Below are 15,006 nucleotides of genomic sequence, written 5' to 3' on the forward strand. Positions count from 1 at the left end.
CCAGTGGACCAGCCTCCGTTCTCCCTGTAGCGAGGCCCCTCTGAGGCCCAGGTGCACTGCGCCCTCTCACAGTTTATCGTGCACAGGGGAGACAGAAAGTTCATCTCTGGCAGGTAATTTTAGTGCAAACCTTTTGTAATTACTAAGAGGAAATTTCAGGGCACAGGCTGCATGCAATCCTTCTTCTCCTTTGGTTGGAGTCAGTTAACGATGAAGTAGTGGCTCATTTTGTACCTCTGCCTTAGCTGCAGGATGTCAGGGCATGTTCTAGAAACCGCTCCGCACAACGCTTGGTAAATGAACTCTTCCTTTCTGTTCAGTCCTGACTCCCAAACCTTCCAGAGCTGGGCTGGACTGGTTCAGTTGATCTGTTTCTCTCTCTTTCTCTCTGCCTTTGAGATTTCTGGAAAGGTAAAGTCCACTTGTGTGGGCTCAGGCTTATCTCTTCAGCCGCAGGCTGGGGTCGTTTCTTTTCAAGCTGCACAAACCCCCAGGTGGTTAGCAGTCTCTGACTTTTGCCCTTGGACCTTGCTGGGCTCACCCCCACACCCCCTGCCCCATAACTCTTCAGCTCCCTGGCCTGCTCTGCTTGGTTAAGACCTCTGTGTCTGTCTGCAAAGCCTCCGCTTTCTCCTCTATCTTTTTTTTGTTGAACCTCATCTCTCTCTCTCTTTTTTAAGATTTTATTTAGTTATTTGACGGAGAGAGATCACAAGTAGGCAGAGAGGCAGGCAGAGAGAGAGGAGGAAGCAGGCTCCCCGCTGAGCAGAGAGCCTGATGTGGGACATGATCCCAGGACCCCGGAATCATGACCTGAGCCAAAGGCAGAGGTTTTAACCTGAGCCACCCAGGTGCCCCGAACCTCATCTCTCTTTACAGGACTTCACGACCTGCCCTTCCAGACACAGCTTAGTCTGGCCCCTCCTGTCATCTTTTCCATCTTGAGCCCTGGGACCTGAAACAGGTGAAGCCAACTTGCTCTCATGTAAAATCCCAGGGCCCCTATGCTGTACATTATACAACTTTTTTTTTATTCTTTTTTTTTTTTAATTTATTTGACAGAGTTCACAAACAGGCAGAGAGAGAGAGGAGGAAGCAGGCTCCCCACGGAGCAGAGAGCCTGATGTGGGGCTCGATCCCAGGACCCTGGGATCATGACCTGAGCTGAAGGCAGAGGCTTTAACCCACTGAGCCACTCAGGCGCCCCTGTACATTATATAACTTTAATAAATTTTGAGAATGCAACTCAGTCATTTTGCAAAGGTCATATCTGTGGATTTCTATGAATCAGATTTCTTTTTCAAGGTTTTTCTAAAAGGTATTGCTTTTATTTCAAATTTTTACACTCTGCATATGTTTTCTAAGTATCTAACCCCCGAATGTACTAGTACCTCTCTTTAAAGCTCTACTGTTTTTGTTAAAGAAATATTGTGTGCTCTCTCTCTTTCTCTCCATCTCTCTGTATATATGTATATAAGGTTAAATGATTTTTATAAAAAGCGTTCAGAAAAGATTTGAATGTACATTTTGAACTTTAAATTGAGATGTCAGATCTTTTTATTTAAGTAATTACAGTTGAAAGTAGTTTTAGTCCTAATTTTATAAGAGGTAAATCCTAATAATTATATCCCTGTGTACATTAGTAAAGATGGGTATTTCTGTTAGAATAAAACAAAGGTTCATTGGAGTTGCCTCGGGTGGGGTTCTGGCTTGGTTGCAGGTGCCCGGAAGATTTAAGGTAGTGAGTAGGGAAGCGTCTGTAAGCTACATGTTTCACAAGTGCAGGCTTAATAGGCTGGGTAGGGGAAGAAACAATATTTGCCTTCAGTCTGGCTTGAGTCAAGCTTTGGGAAGAATATTGAGTTTTTAGAACTTAGGGAGGACACCCCACTGACCCTTCTTGGATCTCCCCCCACCCAGTTGTAAATTCCCTTGAGGCCTAATCATATATGAAAATATAAACACAGAAGGGTCATTAAGTAGCCTATAAAGAGGCCAAAGTGCCTGTAGATTCTCTACCTTCCTTTTGTTGGATTACCTATTAGTGTTTCCTGGTAATGCACAATGAATTAGGCATTCAGAACCTTTCGGGACTCAAACAGAAAAGCGTTTGCAGAGAACGCAGTGTGACTGGCTTTGAAGCGGGCCCGTACGGACATCCCTCCTTTTCTTTTCTGACTCCTGACTTAGAAACGCAGGTGCCTCTACAGTGATCTTTGAGTCTTTGCTGGATTCCATGTCTGCACTCTTTGCTTCATCTTGATCTGTGGCTTTTAACAAGTTATGTATCAGTGGAGCTTATTATGGGAGTCTTTTCTTTTTAAAAAAAATTAAGAACAAAGGGAATACAGTTTAGAGATTTTTTTTTCCTTCTATTCATATGCCTCCTACTTGTCACTGTTTCCATCAGGATGACTTTTTTGAAAATTTATACAAGCACTCCACGTGCATTGTGGAAAAATTTTAAAATACAGAATAACTAAGAAAAAAAGAAAAAGTGACTCCCAAATTTCACCACACAGAAATGACCTGTTTGGTTTATAGCAGTCTTCTCAGTGGCATCCACTGGCACATCTAAGTTTCTAAGAACTCTTCGTGGGGCTCCTGTCTGCTGTGGGTCTGTGTATAAAATTTACCGTTACTAGAAGCACAGAGAGACAAACTCTTCCTGAAATGAAGTATAGCAGGTTAATGACAAAGCGGCACCACCCCAGTGTAATGTGCAATTAGCGCCCAGGGGAATGGCGCCGGTTGCATGTTTGCTGTCCCATGGAACCACTTGGCTTTGTGAGAACAGAGGAGGTCCCTGTCAGAGCAGTGAACACAGACTGAACTGCGGCCTGACAAACCAAACAGTGTGGGATGGCTGTGGGATCGCTTAGGGCCTTTTTTTTTTTTTTTCCCTTTCTCTCTTCAAAAAGTCTTTGAATTCTTTTCAGTGTCTGGCCTAATCTAAAATTAAAGAAATATTAAAGAAAACACCTCTAAGCTCTACTATTACTTATTAAATTTTTTAAAAAAGAGTTATGGTGGCAACATCCAATGGTAATGGCAGTGTGGGAGAATAGATACATTCCTCTGTTGCTAGTGACTTTTCAATCGCTCCAGTAGTTCTGGAGCGCATTTTGTCCAATTACAGTGAGAGCCATAAAACTGATTTTGTGCCCTTTTCCTCAGTTATCACTCACATTGTGGGATATAGCTTGAGGAAATAATCTAAAAATAGAAAGCAATTTATATAAAGATGGTTACAATTCAAATTATGGGTAATCAGGAAAGCCGTCATCAAGAGATTCCCCTTCTGTTTTACCATCCTCAGAAATGTGTTTTATCCACTCAGGAGAGCTTTTCTAAGTAATGAAGCCTTTGAATGTGACTGACACTGCGGATAAGAGAAACCTCTCTTGTTGAGGTGAAAAGATGCATTTGGCTACTTTCTTTCTTTCTTCCTTCCTTCCTTCTTTCTTTTTTTAGTATTTTATTTATTTATTTATTTTTGACAGAGAAAGAGAGTGAGAGAGCGAGAGCATACAAGCAGGGGGAGCTGCAGGCAGAGGGAGGAGAGGGCGAAGCAGGATCCCTGCCCCAATGTGGGGCTCCATCCCAGGATCCTGGGATCATGACCTGAGCTGAAGGCAGACGCCCAACTGACTGAGCACCCAGGCACCCCAGTTAGTGACTTTCTGTGCAAAATAAGCAGCTTGTGGATTTTCTTTAGTCCTACCAAATTTTCCCAAGATAGACACTAATGTTGATTTGAAAGATACTAGAATACAGAGTGAACATAGAGGACATCTTGAACTCACTGGCTGCGACAGGCCCTTCCACTAGTGTACGGGCCGATGTCTGGTCATTGCCTGATCACCTTATTACCTCTTGGGGCAATTTGTCAGCAATTCTGCTATTTAGAAAGCTCTTTTTTATGTTAGAACAAAATCAACCTACTTGCAACTTCTGCCTATTCATTTCATTTCAGCCTTCTGAGGACATGTAGAATAAATCTAGCTTTCCTGTAAGTCTTTTCTTTTTTTCTCCCCAGGCTAAAAAGCCTTAGCTCTTTTAGACTTTCCTCAGATGTTCAACATATGTTCAACATATGGTTATATTTTTCTGGACGCATACCAATTGGTTGATGTACTCCTTAAAGAATTCAGAAGAAAATGACCGCAATGCCCAGAGTGTAGTCTAAACATTGAAGAGAAGGCCTGGTTCTTGACACCACGATTTCAGGAATATTAAGACCTCATTAGCTTTTATCCATGCCATGTATCTAGATTGTGTGTGTATACACTAAAACCCGCTAGTATTTTCATTTGCATGGCCTGGCCTCTTCTCTATCCTGTAGAGTTGCTTATTTGAATCTAAGTGCTATTTCCTGTTCTTTTTGGGGGGGGGGTTATAACATATATTTATTTATTTGTTTGCTTGTTTATTTATTTATTTATTTATTTATTTAGTGATCCATAGTTCATTGTTTATGCACCATACCCAGTGCTCCATGCAATACATGCCCTCCTTAATACCCACCACCAGGCTCTTATATACGATCTTTTCAGGGAGGAATAATTTAGATGTAGTAACAGGCACTAATCTGAATTTTTGTAGATATAAATGTCAATCTAACTGCCACCCAGGTCAACACATGGAATTTTTCCAGAATTCCAGGAGGTTCTCTCACGTCCTCTCACAGCCAGCAGCTCCCCAAATGTAACCACTGTTCTCGCTTCTATTTACCATGAATTAATCTTGCATGGTTGAACTTCATGTAAATGAAATTGTGCAATTTCAATTCTCACCTGGTGTCTGAGAGATTTATTTATATTGCTGAGTAAGGCAAAAGATTATTCTTTTTATTGTTATGTAGCATTCCATAGTATAAATTATACCACAATTTACCTATCTGTTCAACTGTTTGGCTTTTTTGGATAAAGCTACCATGACAATTACAGTACATGTCTTCTGGAAGATATACGTACTCATATCTGTTGATTACATATCTAGGAGTAAAACTGATGGGTCTTAGGATACATAGCTGTTTTGCTTAGTACATACTGTCAAACAGTTTCCCCAAGTGGTAGTGCTGGTTTATGCTCTCACTAGTAATGTATAAAATTCCAGCTTTCCATATCTTTTCCAGCACCAGTTACTGTAAGTCCTTTAAGTTTTAGTCATTTTAAAGAGGTATAAAGTGCTATCTCACTATTTTTTTTTTAACTATTGTTTTACTTTGCATTTTTTTGACAACTGATTACCAGTATAGTTTTCATGTAAAATTAATCGCGTGATTTAGCTCTATTGAATTCGCTTTGGATTGCTACTTGGTTGTCCCATGAATTCCGTACTCCAGCTAGCTTTTTGCCACCCACTCATTTATTTATGTCGTTTATCTTCCAAGTCTTCATCATACAGGATGTGGACAGATTGTGGTATCAAACCCCTCTAAATTGATATTCGTGCTTTGATTGGCATCCTTTGGTAGGCCATTCAGCCAGTTCTGAAATCAACCCAACTGTATGATTATCAGCTCACATTTCACCATGCTTTCAATAAAACTATCTAGAAGTACTAAAATTCAAATCCTTGCACACCTATAATATTCTTCTGATCTATCAGTCTCATTGGTACTCCTATCAAAAAATGAAGTCAATTTAAGTTGGTATTCTTTGAGAATCCACATGTTCCCCATTAATCATTTATTCCCTCTCTGTGAGCCCACAAATCATACTTTTGATTTCCTAATGGTATATCTTTCACTTTATAAATGTAGGACAACATTGCAACTTCTGGTTTTTCATAGTTCTATGGTCTTATTAACACGAATATGATATGCACATAAGCTATCTCTTCATTTTCTTCCCTGCACAGCCTGGCATCGGGACTGGTGACTCTGACAGCCAGCTGAGTGGCTCTTTCCATATAGCTATGTGGTTCTTAGAGGAACCATGGTGAGCAATCTCTGCATAGTAAGATTTGTTGTGTATCAGCAGCACTTCAAGCTTCTTGACATTGTGGACGAGGAACTTCCGGAAGCCACTGGGCATCATGTACTTTGCTTTCTTGTTGCTCCCATAACCAGTATTGGGCCTCAAGATCTGGCCCTTGAATTTTCTGTGTACCCTCTTGTCAATGCCTCTGGATTTCCACCAGCTGCACTTAATTTTGACATATTGGTTGGGCTGGTGCTGGATGAACTTCTTGGTCCTCTTTTTAACAATCTTGAACTTCACTAGAGGTCTGAGGGTGGCCATGATGCTGAGTAGGAGAGGGCTACCACCACTGCAGGCAGCATGGAGGAAGAAAGAACATTTGGGGTACCAGGTGGTGGGTATTATAGAGGGCACGGATTGCATGGAGCACAGGGTGTGGTGCAAAAATAATGAATACTGTTATGCTGGAAATAAAAATAAAAAAAAAATATGTAAAAAAAACAAAAAACAAAAAACAAAAAAACAAAAAAAACATTTGCAACTTCTTACCTGAAGCAGAAGTATGGTTTACAATGGTCTCCTTGTTTCTTTTGATTGCTGTGTTTAAACTGACTTTCTTTTTTATGAATGGAATTCTTCCATAAAGATTTTAAGATAGCTCATGAGTTGACAACTATATAATAAGTATGTTTTGGGAGGATGAGCATTAAGAAGTATTTTGCAATGTAAATAATCATTCACTAATTTATCTCTAAACTTGAATTTCTAATTATCTGATTTTCCTAGTCACATAGACACTAACATTTTACTTTTGCAAATGGGCAGAATGATGACAATGACCGATAATGGGAAAGATTTAAAAAAAAAAAAAAAGAAGGTAGTTCAAAACTATAAACCACTGGAGGTCATTTAATGAAGTTAGCTTGATCTATTAAGTTGGAGCTTAGTGGGCTTAAAGAGAGAGTCAACTTTTAAAGTGTCTCAGGCATTAAGAGAATCTGATTTAGACTTGAGAAATCTGGAAGCAATAATAGAAATAACCAATCTGTATGATAGGACTAGTTGCTATGTTTCTTTGTGCTTTAAGCAGGAAAAGCAAACATTTCATGGCACATATCCAATTGGCTAGCAGAGCTGCAGTAATCAACTGAAGAGTTTTTGGCCACCATAAACCCAAGTAAGCCTTGTATTTTATGCTTCTCATTATATTGTATAATAATAAAATTATTAAATTAAAAAGAAACTAGAGGTTATCTAATTTAGTCTTTAAAATTTACCTATGAGGAAACTAATACTCAAGGAAGCTAAATGATTTACCTAAGTTTTACCACCCGAGGACTATTGAAGAAGCAGACAGACAATGTTTCTGCTCTCATGAAGAACACATTTTAGTCGAAAGGGGACACAGAAGAAGCAAAACACACATATTTGAAGAATAAAATAGATGGTGGTAAGTGTTAGAGAAGAGTGAGATGCATTATATCAAGTGGCCAGATTCCCAATTTAGTCCTCTTTCTGCTTTACCAAAATGCTTTCTAAATGACTGTTTCAGAGAAATAGAGGAGTTAAATGACACAGTACTCTGAAGGTGTATTGAATGTCACAAAATTTATTTTCTTTCAATCAACTTATCCCCATTTGTTTTTTGAGAAATCAAAATTCAGACAGCATTTCCAGAATGAAGATATATATAAATGAAAAATATACATAAGACGATCAGAAAGTCCAGCAGGGCTGCCTAGGGCAAGTGAAGCATATATTTTCATCTTCAAAACTGTTTGTTCAGATATATTAATTAAAGAGAAACTTCTTTTCTCAGAGGAGTTTGATGAAATGTTTTTAAGGAACATTGGAAAGATGTTGCAAGAGGTCTACTCCAATCCTAGTTTTTGAATTGAAGTTGTCTTGTGTAGAGTTCGTCTACTTTGGCTGTCCTTCAACTTTCCTGCCACCAAACAGGGAAAACATTCAGCACCAAGCAATGTATTAGACTTGAGGGAGATTAAAAAAAAAAAAAAAAAACAAAACTGAGATAGGACCCTGGGCCTCAGGAATGCCATACTCTAATTAAAGAGAAAAGATAACAGTACCAGGTGGTAAGAGTGTTGAGCAATTGGTACAGATAAGAGGTTTGATAGAGATCTGAAGGAGGGAGAAATGCCTTTCTGTGGGTGGAAGGTTTCTTTGAAGGAGTTATAAGTTGGGCTGGACTCTGGAAAATGCGTGCTTTGAAAAAGAAAGCTGTAATTACAGCAGTGCTTGAGGAAGATTTTCCAAATAAAGCTTTTTTAGGGAGCAGGGGCAGAGGCAGAGGCTCTTATAGCTCTTCAGTGCTATAGATATAACGTCTGCTGATGACTGATAAACCTGGGTGGCTGGATGCGGTGAACGGGGTGGGGCAGAGCCAATGAGGAGATGGGAGAAGACTTTGTAGTCTGAGTCTGGGTAATAGATGACTTCATTCATAGGACTGAGGAAGTCTGAAGGGAGATCTGGTTAGAGGGTCAGGTAATATTTGATTGCAGGCATGGCAAGATGTTGGCAGCAAATCTGATTTAAGATATCCATCAGATGATAGCAGAGAGGAACCGGGGGCTAAGACTAAGGTAATGGCAGAGTTGAAGACTCACGTGCATGAGCACTGGTAAGTGAGAGAAGAGGATGTGCGAATTCTAAAGTGAAACATTGACCAAGAATCACTGAATCTTTTCCTTGGGACATTTCTAATTGATCTCTTAGAGTCAAATAATTTTCTGGCAGCTGAAGAGAGCTGAGAGTTATTATTAATCTGATACTCATCATACTTGATGTTGATGAAAGTAAGTAGGATAATCTGTATTTGTATCCACCTAGTCCCACTCCTGCTTACTGACAGGATAAAATACATATGCTATATATTGTCTATATTCTTTATCTATATAGATACAAAGATAGGTAGATAATATATACTTATTTTTATGTCTATTTATCTATGTCATGTAGTTTATCACCCAGAACAGGATTTATTTGTGGGCTGAAGGAGGGCACGGTTAAATCATGCCAGGACGACATGTGTAAGCCAGGACTGCACCAGGTAAAGCAGTTAAGCAGGAGCCTCCTACATATCAAGAAAGTATAGCACAATGGTGAAGGGTATAAGGTTAAAAAAAAAAAAAAAGAAAGAACAGTCTCTAACATTTTATTAGTATGTGATCCTGAACAAACAATTCGACCTGTCTAAGCCTTGGTTTTCTCAACTTTAGAATTTAAGATAGTATCTTTGTTACTCTATAGCTCTTTTTAACACAACTACCAGAGCGATCCCTCCAGAATGCACTTGAGTTCTGAGTACATGGGTGAAAGCAGGGAGACCAGTCAGAAAACTGCTTTGTCCAAACCAAAGGTGACTTTAGTTTGGACCAGAGTAGTAGTAATAAAGATAATGAGAAGATGTAAGATTCTGGATATAATTTGAAGGTAGGGCCTATAAGATTTTTTTGGTGAGAGAATGAGATGTTAAGGATGAATTTTAAGTTATTTGGGGGCTAAGTAACTCAAGAATAAACACGGTGTTCCTCAGGTTGGGAAGACTATGAGTGGAACAGAAGATCAGGAGTCCCATTTCTGAAATGTTACGTTTGAGGGGGTGTCTGGGTGGCTCAGTCATTAAATGTCTGCCTTTGGCTCAGGTCATGATCCCAGAGTCCTCAGATCGAGTCCTACTTCAGGGTCCCTGGGCTCCTGCGCAACAAGAAGCTTGCTTCTCGCTCTCCCACTGCCCCTGCTTGTGTTCCCTCTCTCTGTCTCTCTCTCTATTCAAATAAATACATAAAAAGATTTTATGTATTTATTTGAACACAGAGAGGGAGAGTGCACAAGTAGGCAGAGAGGCAGGCAGAGAGAGAGAGAGGGAAGCAGGCTCCCTGCTGAGCAGAGAGCCCGATGCGGGACTCGATCCCAGGACCCTGAGATCATGACTTGAGCCGAAGGCTGAGGCTTAACCCACTGAGCCACCCAGGTGCCCCTAAATAGATAAAATCTTTAAAAAAGAAAAAAGAAATGTTATGTTTGAGATGTATATTAAACATCTAAATAGAGGTATTAAGTAAGATCCTGAAGTCTGTAGTTTAGGAGAGAGTTCGAACTGGAGATGTACACTTGGAAGTCATCAGATGAAGGATATGAGACCAGATAACATCCCTAGGAGAGTGGTGGTAGATAGGGAAGAGGAGAGATCCAAGGCCTGAGCCTTGCACATTATGGCTAAAAGAGAAGGTAAAAGAGAAGGAAGGAAGCAGCAAAGAATATTGAGAAGGAGCAGCTGGAGTGGTAGAAGAAAAACCAAAGTGCCTTGGGAGAGAACAAATTAATATTTATTAATGGGAAGAAGATGACCAACTGTCTCATATACTTTTTTTTTAAGATTTTATTTATTTGACAGAGACAGAGCATAAGCAGGGGGAGCAACAGAGGTTGAGGGAGAAGCAGGCTCCCCACTAAGCAGGGAGCCCGATGTGGGGCTTGATCCCAGGACGCCAGGGTCATGACCCGACCTGAAGGCAGACACTTAACTGATTGAGCCACCCAGGCACCACTCTCACATACTTCTGATAGATCAAGTCAGATGAGAACTTGGAATTTAGTGACATGGAGGTCTTTGGGGAGTGGCGGGTACAACGTTTAAAATAGAAGGGTTTAAGAGAAGATGGGAAGAGAGAAATAGGCGACAGCAAACCTAGGTAATTCTTTAGATTTTCTCTAACAGGGAGAAAAGAAATGAAGTGATAGGTGGAAAGGAAAGTGAGATCGAGAGCATTTTTCTCCCAAGATGGACAATCATCAAGTAGAAAAGAAAAAGAATGGAAAATATAGCAGTGAGAAATGAGATTTGTGGTGCAATGTCAAAAAGGAGTAGAGCTAGCACACAAATTGGAGTGTATTGTCTTTGCTTATAACTCAGGCAGTTCACCTATAATAATAAAAGCATGTGTCAATAGGTAGGCGAGGGTTAATGTGAAGAGAGGTCATAGCCCCTGGTTTGTTCTGGGTATGAGCCTGGCCATTCCTTAAGTGACTTACTGTCTGCCCAGTAAGTGTAGTAGCAGAGAGCTGCATGTCCACTATGGACCCTTTAATAAGACGTGCTATGCCCAATATATTAGTGTGAGTTTGGTGTTTCCAGTGTTTAAGACAACAAACGTCTTGGGTTTTATCTTACTTCCATGTAAATTTCTCCAAATCAAGTTATTTCTCTAAATTTCAGTTTCTTCATTTATTGAGGAAAGAGAGAGGCAGAGAGAGTTTGCCTCAGTCTCATTGCTCTTCCTAGAGATGACTACTGTTATCAGCTTGGTATGTGTCTCTCCCTTTACAAACTGGCCTCTGGTGTTTTTATCAGATTAGCAAAGTAGTATTTTGTCTTTGTAAAAATCAAAAGAAGAAGAAAAAATCAACCATTTGTTATCTCACTACACAGAGATGGATATTTTAGTGTATCTCCTATTAGTCCTTTATTGCATATATTTATAATACACATATTTTATATAATTGTAATTTTAGTGCATGTACAGTTGCCTGTCTTTAAAAAAATTTAACATTATATCATAGACATTCTCCCATGTTACTAACAATTTTTTTAGAAACATCTTTTTTTTAAATTTTTTAATTTTTATAAACATATATTTTTATCCCCAGGGGTACAGGTCTGTGAATCGCCAGGTTTACACACTTCACAGCACTCACCAAAGCACATACCCTCCCCAATGTCCATAACCCCACCCCCCTTCTCCCAACCCCCCTCCCCCCAGCAACCCTCAGTTTGTTTTGTGAGATTAAGAGTCACTTATGGTTTGTCTCCCTCCCAATCCCATCTTGAGAAACATCTTATTTTGAATGAGAGCGTATTTCTTTAGTTAGGCATGGTCTCATAATTTACTTAACCATTTACTATAATCTAGCTGTGTTTGAGGGATGAGACAAGCCCAGGGTCCCCCTACTACTCTGCCATCCTAACTCCTTTGGACAATTATTTACTATAATATTGGAAATTTCCAATGTTATTGCAATTATAAATAATGTTGGGATAAATTATCTCTGTTTAGAAGGTGAGAATATTTCTTTCTCTCTTGAATAATTTGTGTCTTCCTTTATTGACCCCTCTGAGTTTTTTGTAGGGAGGGAGACTAGGTACCATGTTAATTATTGAATCTCTTCATCTGGGTAAGTGCCTCACATCTACTGAGCCATTTATATCAAAGGAATAATGGTGGGGACAATAATGATGATCATGCATCTTTGGTTACTTATTAATGCCATCTGCACGGTAAAACATTAATGAGCTTACACTTTTGACCCGTGAAAAGTGCTTTTAATTAGAATTCTTTTATTTGACTTTTTGCTATTTGATTCTGCCAGACTTCTGGATCCTTTGAACATATTGTCCATTGTTTGGAGTACTAAATGAGCTTGCTGGTTTTGAGCTGACTTAAACATGATGATAGAAAAACAATGATTAAAAACAAATATCCCTCTAAACTTTGGACATTGCACTGAATATAGGATGAATGTTATAGTGATTAAGAATTCCCACAGTCTATTTTGTTTAAAAAAAATCATAAAACTTTTGCATAATAGACACTCAGGATTACAAATGAAAACAAAAACATAAAAATGATCCATCTAAATAGTAATCAAATAAATAAAAATAACTACTAAAATTAGATGACCTTCAAACCTATGAAATTAATAAAGACTTTTTAAAAATGAAATATCTCAATTTTGTGAAGAATAAAGAAAAATAAGTATTCAAAAGAGCTTATTGGCCAGTGAGCCTGTAAAATGATTCTATTTGGTCAACTTGGAAATAAACATTAATGCCTTAAAACCTGCCTTTTCTTTGAACCAGAATTTTTACTTAGAGAAGTGTATCCTAAATAAATAATTATTACTATATATTTTGGTAGAATTTAGCAACAAAAATGTGCATTTGGCATTTTAATATTAAGAAATGAAAAGAAATAGTCTCAATATTAATTTATTCAGTCAATACATATTATTGAATCCTGGTATATGCTAAATTCCATCATTCCTCAGTATCTTTGGGTACAATGGTGAACCAGGTAGGGTTTTTCCCATCAAATACCTATAGTCCAGATGATACATCCATTCCATGGAATTCTAGGCACTCATTAAGAATGTTGCTGTATACTCTGGAAAACAATATGGAGGTTCCTCCAAAAATTTGAAATAGAGCTACCCTATGACCCAGCACTTGCACTACTGGGTGTTTACCCCAAAGATACAAATGCAGTAATCTAAAGGGGCATGTACACCCCAATGTTTACAGCAGCAATATCTACAATAGCCAAACTATGGAAAGAGTTTGTATGTCCATCGACAGATGAATGGATAAAGAAGATGTGGTATGTACGTATATGTGTATATACACCATGGTATATTAGGCAGCCATCAAAACATGAAATTCTGCTTTTTGCAACAATGTGGATGGAACTAGTGGGTATTATGCTAAGCGCAGTAAGTCAACCAGAGAAAAACAATTATGATCTCACTGAATGGTATGTGGAATTTTAAAAACAAGGCAGAGAATCATAGGGGAAGAAAGGGAAAAAAATGAAACAAGACAAAGCCAGAGAGGGAGATAAACCATAAGAGGCTCCTAACCTCAGGAAACAAACTGAGGGTTGTTGGAGGTGAGGGGGATGGGTAATGGACATTGGGGAGGTTATATGCTATGGTGAGCACTGTGAATTGTGTAAGACTGATGAATCACATACCTGTACCCCTGAAACAAATAATACATTATATGTTAATAATCAAAATAAATAAAGGAAAAAAGAAGGCAGGGGTGGTGGAGAATGATGTTGTAGACTTCAGCTTCAGCCAGGATGGAATTATGGGTTTGGATTTACTCTACTATGTTAACTGAAAAGTACCAGAGAAATTATACAGAGTAATTTTTAAGTATGGGACAACAAGCAGTGTAGGACTGACAAAAAAGAAATAAACCAGATGAGTATAAGATAATACTAGGTTATTATCTAGAGGAAATGAGATGGGGGGGGGGAGGAAAGTCTCTGCTAGTCTTGCTGAATTAAAGAGATGGAAGTCAGAGTTTGGGGAAGTCAAGGCTGCCAGAATTTTTAGAGTGGAGTACTAAGGGGCAAGAACTCAAAAAGAGAGAGCTCCAGAGATCTCTAGAGGGATCCCCTGGAGTGTTTGAGTAGTGATCTGTGCACATGTGAGAGGATATTGAGGCCAAGGAAGTAACTGCTAGAAGGATGAGTAGAAGAATATTTGGAGCACACAGGGTTGGCAAATATTCATGTTTTTACCAGCTAGAGCTCAAAGATTTCACAGAGCACAATACTTGGAAAGTTACCACTTTAATAATGGAGATAAATTGGACTTGACTAAAGGCTGCTCTGGGCCTTCTCTAACAGAGCTTAAAAGCAAAACTAAAAAGGTTGCAGCTGGTTGCAAATAACTGTACATCAGAACAGAATCCAACAACCAGGGATGTAAATTTCACTCTTCCTGGCAATCAATAAAAAATTCTTGGTCACGCATAGAAGTAGGAACATACAAACCCACAGTCAGAGAAAAAAACGGCCAATAGAAAGAAATTCAGAAATTACAAAAATGCAGGAACAAGCAAAAAGAGGACATCAAAACAGCTTTTATTACTATATTTTTTATGTTCAAAGAGGTAAGGAGAACATGATGATGAGAGGAACTTAAGTGAGAAGACAGAGTTTAGAGATGAGAAATAAAATATAGGAAATGAGAAATACACTGGATTAGATTAACAGCAGAAGGCACTGTAGAAGAAGAGATCAGTTTGAAGACACAGCAATACAAACTATCCAAAATGAAGCAAAGGTATAAAAAAAGTTAAAAAGGAAAAAAGCATCAGTGATGTGTGAGGCAAAAGAAAGCAGTCTAACACATGTGTTACTAGCAATATGGAATCCTAGGAAAAGGTGAGTAGAAAAAATAGAAAATAATTATTTTTGGAAATGGGCAAAAGTTTGCCCATTCAAAAGAAGTTGATTGAAAAGGGGATGGTAACTTTTTATTATTA

At 38.8% G+C, this 15,006-nt stretch overlaps 1 protein-coding gene and 1 pseudogene across 1 annotated transcript in view; one reads left to right on the forward strand and one right to left on the reverse strand.

Moving 5' to 3' along the window:
• LOC116575900 (serine/arginine repetitive matrix protein 1-like) overlaps positions 1-15,006 on the forward strand; it is a 287,791-nt gene that overhangs the window by 168,362 nt on the left and 104,423 nt on the right. The window lies entirely within an intron of this gene.
• LOC116576683 lies at positions 5,800-6,248 on the reverse strand (annotated as a pseudogene).

This window comes from Mustela erminea, chromosome 17 (assembly GCF_009829155.1).
Source record: "Mustela erminea isolate mMusErm1 chromosome 17, mMusErm1.Pri, whole genome shotgun sequence".
Taxonomy (NCBI): domain Eukaryota; kingdom Metazoa; phylum Chordata; class Mammalia; order Carnivora; family Mustelidae; genus Mustela; species Mustela erminea.